Genomic DNA, 11846 nt, shown 5'->3' with positions numbered 1-11846 from the left:
ACTGCTGTGTTTCACCTTGTTTTTAACTGTGTGTGTCAGAAAACGTGTTATTACGTGGTTTTTTAAACGTGTTTTATTAACCGTGTATTATTAAACCTGTTTTTAAAAAAATAAATTGTTTTTTACAAAAAGGTTTCAACTCTTAAACGTGACATTTCCTGAGTTCAGATAAGGCTCTAGAAGAGAATGTTAAGCTGCAAATTTGTCCATGGGATTCCATGTAACGACTCATAACCACGGAGAGAGTCGCAGGGAGAGAAAGGATGAAGAACAATAATGTTTTTTTTTAATGAATGATAACTAAGACAGAGCCTTCCAGGCCTAGGGTTTTGGTCGTGTAGGAAGTTTTACGATGATGCACCCAAAGCACTCAATATATTCGGTTGCTCCAACTTCTTCACTAGTGTCTTGTTTTGATGCAACCTGATTGTGCTGAAGAGAAAAAAAAAAGTGTTATTTATTCTGGAAAGTATATTAAGATATGTTTCTTTAATATATATATATATAATATATAAACACAATTAATCTGCAATGCTAATGGAAACAAATAAATTAATTTCTCACACTGACGGTTTTTTAAATAAAGATAAGACATGTTTAGTAGTTTAACTGGCTCCTTGTGACTGCATGCAGCATCTTCCCCATGTCACAAAAGGCTCTGAACTAATTTCAAAGGCATGAGGTGCACAATCCTCACTGACATGGGGAAGAGAGTCTCCGGAGCGGAACCCCATTATTTTCAGCTCAGGGGACCTCCTGCTGCCAGAGATACAGACCTCGCTATGTGATGCCTGTTATCTCTGCGGAGTTTAAAGGTGCAGGTCATGGGAGCCAATAGGAAGCCACACCGGATGACATCACGGCTTCCTATTGGCCCACATTCCAAATAATCATATAAAGTAGATTCACCTTTCATGATGTACAGTAGCAGCGGTTCTCAACTCCACTCCTCAATGAACACTAACTGCACAGGTCTAAGGATACCCCTGTTTGGTTCAGTCAAAAATGATTGTCCCACCTGTTCTAATGAGAGGATAGTTGTAAGACCTGCACTGCAAGTACAGAGTCGAGTGCTCTATATATACCACCCAAACACACCTTTGTACAACATGTGGAAAGACACAGGGGCTGAAAAAGGAGCGCACTTGACTTATTTTGGATGCATGATAATTAAACTCATTTAAATATACTTTGCATATCCTAATTAGCATACAGATGTAGCCAGAGTACTATTCTCGGCACCGCGGACAAGCAAGCAGATGTATGCAGCGCTTGGGACAGTGTCTTTGGCTGCCCCTTAGGATCAACGCTGCGGTGGGAGTCAATACTTCTGAATGTGACGCCCCCTGCAGTCGTAATCCTCCACTTGTGAAATTACCCCCTTACCTGATCTCCTCTGCTCCAAGGTCTTCACCCATTTCCAGCCAGCACCCTCTCTCTCCCGGCTCCAGCACTGTCCTACCCCCTCATGACTAGATGACCGAAAATGGGTATCTACATCATGAGGGGAATACCATAGGACCATATTTGATCATCTATGTCATCAAGAGGGGTGGGACAGCGTTACGTGTCCTGTCCAACCACCTTGATGAGGTAGATTAATTAATTAATTAGATGACCGAATATGGTCCAATAATATTCCCCCTCACAGTATTCTCCGTCATGGTGTAGATACCCATATTTGGTCATATACTGTACATGCCATGAGTGGGTTGGACAGTGCCGGAGCAGGGAGCGAGAGGGCTGGCTGCCGACGGGTGAAGACATCGAGTGGAATAGAGGGGATCAGGTAAGGGGGTTATTTCACAAGTGGAAGATTCAGAAGCATGGACCCCATCCCTGCAGTGTTAATCCTCCCAGGCCACACAGGACACTAGCCAAAGTACTAGAAAATAATTTTGCAGTTTGAAGCCGGTTATTAGGTAGACAGCCAAACTATGCCTCCTTTAGGATAGATTGATATATATATTGTGACATAGTCCAAAGATGTTAGGCAGCTTTCTGCCCCATTTTAGAGCAGAAAGTGCAGGAATAGCTAAAAATGATCCGTTCCACAGCTTCCCATTAACTCAGGCAGCTGGATGGAAAATCCAGAGCACAGATTACAATGGCTCTAGTTCTCCCTCACCTGCTCTTCTAATCACATGCACAGGTATTTAGAGCAGAGAGGTTTTGCATTTCACTCTCTCTCCTTGGAGCCTGGGGGCTGGGGGTGTCGCTACTCTCCTGCATCCAGTATCGAGGTTGACGGCCTCTCCACGTATCACAGTACCAGAGGATTTGCCTGGACACCCCAAACAGATAAGACAAACAAATGGTTACTGCTGTTGCTAAAAGACTGTGCTGTATCTTGTGACCCTAAATGAGAGAGCATTGTTTTAAGCTGGGGAACCAGTTTAGTTGGCCAGCAGCTGTTAGAGAGACTGATTTTGATGTGTAGTTAGATCCCTGACAGGGATAGGATTTTGTTTATATAGTTTGGTTTCTTTTTACTTGAAATAACAGTGTGGGAAATACTGTAACAATGAAATGAGTGAACTGCTGAATGAAAGTATCTGAGTACCTCTAACCTACACATGTTAAAGCTGCAGTACCTTACTTGGATGAAAATAAAGTAGGCAGAAGCCTGAGTTAAGCAGCTTAATACTTTGCATGATCCTGTTTTTGTATTAAATAACCCTAGAAGACTGTGTCGGGAAGAACCCAGACAGACGTCAGCACTACAAAAGAGGGGCGTTTGTCACATATGGTGGAGAATGCGGGCAGACACTAAAGTCTGTGGGTTTGCAAATAAATGCGGGGGTTTAAAATGGCCGCCCAGCTGAAGTAAAATACAGATGCTATGAGTGAAGTCTGTTCCACTGTGTATATCAGTTGTGCTTCTAGCGTACACAGAGAATGTGCGAAGTGTGGATGCAATAGCACCCTGAACCCAAACAGAAAACCAAAATGTTTTGCTGAAGAAAAAAAAAATTTTTTTTTGCATCTAGCAAGTGCTGTTTGTAAAGCTAATGCCTTTTGCTGAAGTGAGTGAATTTGCAGCTAGCAAGTGCTGTATGTAAGTTGCTGAAGTGAGTGAAATTGCAGCTAGCAATTGTCCCTGCCGGGTTTCTAAAATGGCCGACGTGAAATGTTTGTTGTGTAATGTACGTAACCATACAAAACAATGTCCCTTCAGGCCATACTATGATCACGACCCTGGAGGAGAGCCGTACCTACAGATGAATTTAGTATGCTGGGCCTGTCGTGAAGTAGGTCACATGGAAGATGTGTGCCCCAAAATTTTCAAAGACAAACAGCTGCAAAAGCAAGCAACGCCCTGTGAGTGCAAGCAAGATGTGGAAGCTGATAACAGTGAGTGTGTGCCCAGGACCACTGATATCTCTGGAGCTAATAAAGCAAAAAGAAAGAAAACTGTTACTCAAGTCACAGGGGAAGTGACCGAGCCACTTGAACCTGCGCTGTCAGGACATGCGTCAGAAAGGCGCCGAGATGAGCAACAGCCCATAGGGCCTGGCGCAATCGTCCCAGGAATGACGACACGCCTAGAGATGACAAAGGCTACTGCTACCACCATAGGCAGAGAGCCAAGCGAATCAAAGAAAACAAGAACTGACTGGAAACTATGCTATGAGATGTCCCAGAAAGATGTGCAAAACTTCATCACAGAGTTGGGGGTTTCTCGGCAAGAGGCTAGCGCGCTTAAAGCAGAGCTGGAACTCTCACGCCATGAGGTCTACGCTCGCAGCACAGAGCTGTGTACATTGAAGAAAACCTATGAGAATACCCTGAGTAATTTAGAGACTGTAAAAAGAGAGAATGTAAGTCTGACACAGAAAAATTCAGACTTGACTGACCAGATCAGTGAAAGTGATGAGAAGCTTCACCAAGCAGAAAAAGTGGAGAAGCAATTGATTCAGGAAAAGTTAGAAATGCAGGAAGCACTGCAGAATACAGAATCAGCGGCGATCCAGGCGACACAAACTGCAGAGCTCCAAAAAATGGAGGCGCTGATGCAAACCCAGAGCAAGCACCAGAAAGAGGTGAAGACCCTGAGGGAGGTCTGGCACGATCAGGTTGAAGAGCTGCAGAAGCAGATGGCTGAGCGCGAGATACAGTGCGCCAAGAGAGAGGAGGTGTCCGTCCGTCAGGTGGTTTGCCTGACACTGCGCTATAAAAGCGAGATGGCCGATATCTACAAGCAGCTGGACCACACGGCAAATGAGGGGGCCCGGCTGCAGCTGGAGCTGGACAAGACCCGGAAGGAGCACCTGCAGCTGCAGGTCAAGAATAGAGAAAATGAAACAGAGTTAAACCTCGCTCTGAAACAGTTGACGGACATGGGAGAAGCGGCTAAAGTGGTTCAGTCGGGCTATCAATCCTACCTCCTAACCAAGCAAGCTGTACGTTCCTATACGTGTATCTTCAATGCTGTTGCAATATTACGATTTGCTATAAAGATGAAGTTGGAGAAAGAGATTCCAAGGCTAAAAGAGACACGGTCACAAAAGGAGACCAGGGAAAGTAAACTCAATGTCCTCACTGATGACAAAGAGGAAGGAGAAAGAATTGACTTTGATTGTGCTGCTGTTATTCCAGAAACAGATAGGCACCCTCCTGAGAATATACTCCCTGATCTGGAATTCAAAAATCCAGATCCTCAATTTCATTTACGTTGTCCAGAAGATTATCAAACTAGTGGACACACCCAGGACAACACAGAAGATGTTTTAGCCAAGTGGGTGGCAGTTCCTGAAAACACAAACTTGTTGACAGATCCTGATGACATGGTTAATATGGACTACGTTTGTACAGAGGCAACTAGGTCTCCAAAACCCAAAGGCCTGGTAATGGCCACAAAAGGGAAATCAAAGATTGAAAAGAAAAAACAACGAAGGTTAACATGGCGCCTGAATAGTTCCATATCTCACCAATCTGGACCACACTGTGGAGCCAAGGAGAATCTGGTCCAAGGATCTCATCAGAAGCTAAAGAAACAGTCCAGTCATTTGCAGGTTGCAGCGGGCTATGAAATAAAGTCAAAGGATGCAATAGACTGGAAGTAAAAAAAAAAAAAAAAAAAAAAAAAAAAATGTTTGGGGGAACTGACCGATTTATTTTTTTTATTACACGTGTGGACTATGTCACGGACACTTAACTATGCAAATAAGCATTTTGTCAATATTACAATGTTATATTGGTTCTCTGTGTTGAAAATGTAGCTAAACTACAAATTAATATACAGGGTTGAAGGCCCTTAAGATTACAAGGCTGTAGTATAAGAGAAAAAATATTGGTAGCTTACAATATGGAAAAAAAAAATGCCCTTTTCGGTTGGTAAATTTATAATGAAGTTCATATTCGTATCATGTGAATACTTAATATTGTACTGAGGAGTTAGCTCAAGTATTTCAGGTAGGACGCTCACCCCAGTGAGGTCCATGGCCGCTCACCCCAGTAGGTGTGAGCTGGGGAGGGGGATATGTGACATAGTCCAAAGATGTTAGGCAGCTTTCTGCCCCATTTTAGAGCAGAAAGTGCAGGAATAGCTAAAAATGATCCGTTCCACAGCTTCCCATTAACTCAGGCAGCTGGATGGAAAATCCAGAGCACAGATTACAATGGCTCTAGTTCTCCCTCACCTGCTCTTCTAATCACATGCACAGGTATTTAGAGCAGAGAGGTTTTGCATTTCACTCTCTCTCCTTGGAGCCTGGGGGCTGGGGGTGTCGCTACTCTCCTGCATCCAGTATCGAGGTTGACGGCCTCTCCACGTATCACAGTACCAGAGGATTTGCCTGGACACCCCAAACAGATAAGACAAACAAATGGTTACTGCTGTTGCTAAAAGACTGTGCTGTATCTTGTGACCCTAAATGAGAGAGCATTGTTTTAAGCTGGGGAACCAGTTTAGTTGGCCAGCAGCTGTTAGAGAGACTGATTTTGATGTGTAGTTAGATCCCTGAAAGGGATAGGATTTTGTTTATATAGTTTGGTTTCTTTTTACTTGAAATAACAGTGTGGGAAATACTGTAACAATGAAATGAGTGAACTGCTGAATGAAAGTATCTGAGTACCTCTAACCTACACATGTTAAAGCTGCAGTACCTTACTTGGATGAAAATAAAGCAGGCAGAAGCCTGAGTTAAGCAGCTTAATACTTTGCATGATCCTGTTTTTGTATTAAATAACCCTAGAAGACTGTGTCGGGAAGAACCCAGACAGACGTCAGCACTACAAAAGAGGGGCGTTTGTCACAATATATATATATATATATATATATATCAATGTGTATGGTGTGCTGTTTAACATCACTATCCATCAAGCTGTGGGTAAATCAGTTAGCCCACTACTGTAGCTAGTGGCACTGGTAACACAAGATATATGTATTCTAGCTATTGTGTACTAATTTCGATATGGATTAAAGCCCAATTCCCCAAGGAATATGGGGCTACACCACTCAGCCTTAGAGTATTCAATAGTACTCAGGCAGTCATCATTCTGGTGTTTTTATGAGACAAATCTGGAGACCATATGTAATTCATGAAGTCCAGAGTTCTTAGAGGGTTATGCACTAAGCAGTGATAAGTGGGGTTTCTGGGTGCTATGCACTAAGCAGTGATAAGTGGGGTTTCTGGGTGCTATGCACTAAGCAGTGATAAGTGGGGTTTCTGGGTGCTATGCACTAAGCAGTGATAAGTGCTTTTAAGTGAGATACATGCCTTTATAACGTAATACTGCATGTTGTGAGATTCACAAAGCAGTGATAACAGTGCAGTATCGTGCTATAATGGCTTTTTATCTCACTTAAAAGCACTTACTGTATCACTGCTTAGTGCATAATCCCCTTAGTCTCTACATGGTTAAAGTCTACAATTGACATTTCATTTAATTAGATTTGTTTTCTAATATCCAATAAAATTATCAATCATTTTTCATTATTAGTGGAATAGAGTGCATCTTGTGGGATTCTTGCCTTCTCTGAACATGTTATTAGATTGCAATATTTGCTGAGGAGGGTCTAACAGAAGCTGAGCACAATTTCCGTTTTCTGGACTTTACTCCAAGAAAAAGCATTGAATGAAACTTACCACTGGGACCTTGTGATCATCTTCGGGGCCATTGGGTTGAGCACGGACAGCAGGCTCTCTGTTGTACAAAGGGTTCCGATTTCTAGGTGCATCCTCTGAGTCTTTCTGAGAGTTGGGAGAGAGGGGTGCACAGGCTACAGCAATGACCAGACCAAGAAGCAGCAGCACGTATTTCAGGCAGCTCCCCATCCTCTCCTCTCTCTAGCTCCTGTCCTGACTGTGTAGGATTTGTTGAATTTCCTGATGTCAACACTTTTATACATGATGCCATCACTCACCTTTAATGAGCTGTCACAGGCTTTTCACAGCCTGAACACCAGGTATTTAAAACAATAATTACTTAAACAAGTATTTGCAAGTAGACATACTTGAGCTTTAGGCTGGTTCTATAGTGCGGGCGCGCGCTACACCGTGCGAGCGCGCGGCAGTTTTAGTTGGCTGAGGTTAGTCAGCCGTTCTATAATGGTGCCGCGCGCGCACGGCAGGGAGAGTGGAACTGGCCGACAGGGGGGAAGATGAGTAAAAGAAAGAATTTGTGCTGCTGTCGCCGCTGAAAATGTAAGTATATGTGTGTATATGTGTGTATATGTGTGTATATGTGTGTGTACAATGTTATTAAAACCATTAAAGGATTTATTTATTCGAAAACTTATTTGCACACACACACACACACACACACACACACACACACACACACACACACACACACACACACACACACACACACACACACACACACACACACACACACACACACACACACACACACACACACACACACACACACAGTAATACACTCGCGCACAGTATACACACAACACGTGTGTGGCACATGCATGCGCCTTCGCACAGGCACACGCTCGCACGGCCGCACACTGTATATAACAGCCCTTAGCCCTTGTCCAGGTAGAGAACGAGCACGCTGGCGCTCCGGCGCTGTGTCCTGCTCGGCCATGCTTTTCCTGGCCAGCTAGGTGTGTGCGCGTCTGGGGGGCGGCCCCGACGTCACAGAGCTGGTTCACCACCCTGGACGAGGCCTTAGGAGTGGCTCAGGAAGTAAAGACACTGACTGAAGACATCCTAAGTGCTATATTGTGTACTGCCCACTATATTGTAATTGTAAAATGCTTTGAGTCCCATTGGGAGAAAACAGTGCTATATAAAATAAAATAATAATTATTGTAACCCTCAGGGATTACTAGGGTTTAAGGATCTAACGGTGTGGGTCCACACAGAGTGCTGCCCCTTCCCGATCACGTGGTGCTTGGGTGACTGAGCAGAAGGTAAATCCTGCCCCTTCTGCCTGGAGACAGTGGCATAAAGGCTGGGATATACATATTAAGGGGGAAGCTTCTGGACTCAGATCCCTGGAGGAGATACAGGAGGGATCTCATTGTATATAGTAAGTGTTTATATAAATAGATCGTATAGGACAGGATCCCCTTTATATTGTTTGACAGTTAGGGAAAGAGTCCCATTTAGATAGGGGTCTTAAGTCATTGCTACTCTCTGAGTTTATATGGCAGCAGCCCAAGCCCTGAGGTTTTAGCCAAATAAACCCCATTTTTTTTCACTGCCTTGTTTTGCCTGTTGAATGATCCCAAAAATATAAAGGTGTTAAAAGACCTTGTTTATGGAGACATGTGCCCGACTCCCCGCTAAAAGAAAATGTTCCTCGAGTCATAGGGACTAGGTTTCCTGCCAAGAATGCAAGAGTGCATGGATGGAAGTATGTGCTGAGCCGCTTGCAGTGGCACAAAAGTAAAGCCACGCCCTCCCCTGACTATCCAATGACACTCCTCCGAAGTAGGAGATCAGGAACCACACCCTGCTCTTGCTAATTTTGATAGGGAAGGGATCTATTGTGGATGAGGACAGATGTGCAGCTCAGTGACTGTGACATTCACCGTGCTGACTGGTTCTATACTGGACTGCTAACTCCTGGGAACAAGAATTCCTGCAGGCTGCATGCTTTAGTTGCCGATGCACCATTTGAGGACTCTCCAGTGCTGCGTGCTGCCAGGAATGCGGTGCGTCATATCTTCTGTCTCAACACCAACGTATCCTGGAGGCTCTAATGGGCTCTGGCCAGGGTAGCGAAGCCTCAAGCGAGGCAGACGCCTTCATTACCGGGCTCCTTGAGGATCAGGAACCTCCCCCTCGGTACTCTAGATGACCTAGGTCTGTAGGAGAACAGGATACCGCAGCAACTCCTCCATAGGAAGGTAGTGATGCCGCTCCTACACCACCAGTCGCTGACATGTCAGCCGAGTTTGCCCCAGTGGGAACACAGAAGGGCACCACAGAGCTTGGAGTGAGAGAGAAGGTTCCACATTCTGTGGAGCCTGAGTGCGCATTTAGCGGAGACTGCCTTGATGCCTCATACCTTTGTGTGGCTACCAGAGGGTTTGTGAGAGAAGTCTTCCCTTTGTTCCCGGCTTGGAAGAATCCGGTTAACACTGTATTACCTGTAGTGACAGCCAGGAGATTACTAAATTCGATGCTGTGTCTGCCATGGGGTCTACCCGCATAGATGATCTGACTTCCAGTGGATCACCTGTCCCTAAACTGACCCACATAATGACCTGCTGGAGGGGTAAAGTTGAACAATGGTGGGAGGGGTCTATGACTTCCAATGGGGGGAAAAAAGGCCTATCGGTTGCGCATCGATGAAGTTGATGCCCACAAGGATGTAACTGCCAGGGGTGTACGAGGTAACATCCTACATTCTGCAAAGTCTCAGAAATAGCACTATGCCATTAAAGAACAATAACAGGGAGTGACAGAGACGGTGTCAGTAGTGCCAGGCAGCAGAATACCCTAGCTCTACTCATATTGAATGCTGTGTAGCCACCGAAATGTCTATGGGTGAGAACAGATGACTGTGAGTAGTCTCTAATAATGTACTGTATTCACATGGTCATGGTTAGAGTTCCAGGAAGCCTTCCACGTTTGCATGTAGGGACAAGCCTTACATGAATTGCTACATCACGATCCCACAGTTCTACTTTTGAACTGGTTGATATTCTAACACTTCTGGTTATGAAATATGTTTGAAAACCTGAGGACAATAGTGAGGGCGTGCCAGGGAACATGTCAATTCGTGGGATCTTAGTGTTGCAATTCATGTAAGGCTTGTCCCTTCATGCCACCGTGCAAGACTTTCTGGAACTCTAACCATGAACGTGTGAATACATTATTAGAGATATTGTAAACTGTAAGACAGCAGGTGGGATATACCTCAGCACATGCCGGTGCGGTGTGAAATATGTTGAAAAAAACCTACAGACAATTGCGAAGAAGTGTCAGGTAACATTAATTCAGTAACCAATGAACTCGACACACACCAAAAGCGAGGCATGGTCACAGTTGCCATAATGGAAATCGCAGCTAAATTTATGTGGTATTGAATTTGTTCAACATTCAGTCAGAAGAGGAGATTACAATAGAAAACTATTGCAGAAGGAAGCCCAGTGGACCAACAAATTAAAAACAAAAAGTCCTTCTGGGTTAAATGAGGGACTCCCCTTCAGCTCTATCATGTTAAATAGTTCAATCATCTATGCATACATAAAGTTGACAAAATAATGAGTCCAAAAAGAAATAACTTTTATTTGTATCTTCATTTTTATTTAAATAATACACTTAAGTGTTTCTAATAGGTTCCAACAAAATCAAAGGAGTGATGAAACAGAAAAAGCAATAGGGATGGCATAGTGAGATGCAGGAGGAGAGGCTTTCCAAGTATTATAGAGTATAAATGATCAGAGCATTTAGAAAGTCAAGTTCTCACAGTTGCAGAGTTGTTGTAGTGCAGAATCCAGATGTTCCTGTAATCTTCACCTCCAGTTCTTACTCCAATATTAATTTCACAAACATTTTATATGTGACACTTCCGATGTTACACAGCCATGCTGTACAATTGGTACACTGCTGAGAGATGGCAGGGCTCAAAAATGGGTGTTCCAGAGCTTGTTTCAGAAGGGGAAGGGGATGTGACTTTGTAAATGGTTGCTATAGGAACTAAAAATGCTTGTTACATTATAATACATAAAAAAAATGTCATTCAGAGTGGTTTTTAAAATAATGCAAGTATTTTGTCCTAGTATAGAACTGATTTATTAAAAAGAAAACACACATGCAGGATATTGCTTGGTCTGCAGCTTTAACATCTGAACTAATTAAAATATGTGTTACTTAATGTATGTACAGTCACTTTAAATATGGCTCAGTGATCTATGTGTACAATGTATTTAGAAGTTTTAATAACCTATGCTAAACTTTTTCATTGTGTATAAATGAACGCTCTCCCACTATACAATTAGGTTGCCATGGCAACTGAAGCGCTATGTATACCTGGCGCTGTCAGTATGAGACCCATTGATTGCCCATGACAAAGCGCCGTTTGCAGAAGGAAACGTGCGTCAGGCTAACATAGGTATAGGTTTCTGATAGGGAAGGGGAGGGCTTATTGACGCGCTGGTCAGGTGTAGCCTCGTCATTCAGAGCGGTGCACATCTTCCCTTGTCTCGGCACAGCACGGGCTCACAGCTGTTTGTAGAAGGTGATCTGGAGATATAGAGGATAGACGTAGGAGATCTCGTTTCTCCGGTCGGCGTTCTGTCTCTGAATAACTTCGAGTGCACATACAGATCTTTCATCCTACGCTGTTTGGCATAGGACTTGCATCCCATGACTAATTTACCTACAGCTAGATGATTATTTATACTGTGAGGATGTATACTTAGAGTTTCT

At 43.8% G+C, this 11846-nt stretch overlaps 1 long non-coding RNA gene across 1 annotated transcript; it reads right to left on the bottom strand.

Moving 5' to 3' along the window:
- Window positions 1-259: 259 nt before the first annotated feature.
- Window positions 260-7469, bottom strand: LOC142487936 (uncharacterized). Its single transcript, XR_012799355.1, has 2 exons — window positions 7092-7469; window positions 260-432 (listed from the first exon to the last, which is right to left on the bottom strand). It is a non-coding gene; the product is annotated as an uncharacterized LOC142487936 (long non-coding RNA).
- Between the last annotated feature and the right edge of the window lie 4377 nt (window positions 7470-11846).

The sequence above is a fragment of the Ascaphus truei genome, chromosome 2, assembly GCF_040206685.1.
Source record: "Ascaphus truei isolate aAscTru1 chromosome 2, aAscTru1.hap1, whole genome shotgun sequence".
Classification (NCBI taxonomy): domain Eukaryota; kingdom Metazoa; phylum Chordata; class Amphibia; order Anura; family Ascaphidae; genus Ascaphus; species Ascaphus truei.
This window is presented reverse-complemented; position numbering and strand designations above follow the sequence as displayed.